The sequence below is a fragment of the Haplochromis burtoni genome, unplaced genomic scaffold, assembly GCF_018398535.1.
Source record: "Haplochromis burtoni strain Fernald_Lab_line unplaced genomic scaffold, NCSU_Asbu1 Contig_599, whole genome shotgun sequence".
NCBI lineage: Eukaryota > Metazoa > Chordata > Actinopteri > Cichliformes > Cichlidae > Haplochromis > Haplochromis burtoni.
This window is the reverse complement of record NW_024582960.1, coordinates 2,632-3,200: the sequence shown is the minus strand read 5'-3', so window position 1 is coordinate 3,200 and position 569 is coordinate 2,632.

Sequence of the window (569 nt, the reverse complement as noted above, 5' to 3'; positions counted from 1 at the left end):
GGGAAAACGGGAGCATGATCATTTATATCTTGTATTTCGATAGTAATGGAAAACAATTCGAGTGGCTCTTCAAGAACAATTTCCAGACTAAAGCTGCACGGAGATTTCTTAGCGCATAATCGTTCTCTGTCAATTCTTTCATTGACAACGATATGGCCTTTGTTCTGGTTCAGCACGACATATTGATTATCATCTTCTATTACCAGTCGAGCTCGACCAGATACCAACCGTCTGACATCCAAGCCCAGGTCTTTTGCAATGTCCCCGACAAAGAGTCCTTTCCTCATCTCTTCTGGTATAGAATAGCGGATTTGTCCAGTGACAGCAGCAACCACAAAGAAAAGCAAAATGGAGACGTTCCACTGACGCAGGGTACCGTTGTGCTTCATATTATCCATTTCTTCCCAGTAATATCAGGTCCAAAACAACACAGTCATCGGTACAGAAAGCTCCAGCGATTTATCATAGAGGCTTTGCAGTGTGTACAGTCTTCTTTTAAATTTACCCAAAGCCACGACAGCTTAATAGCCATCGCCTATCTCCTTTAAAGACGGGTGGTGACTTTGTGT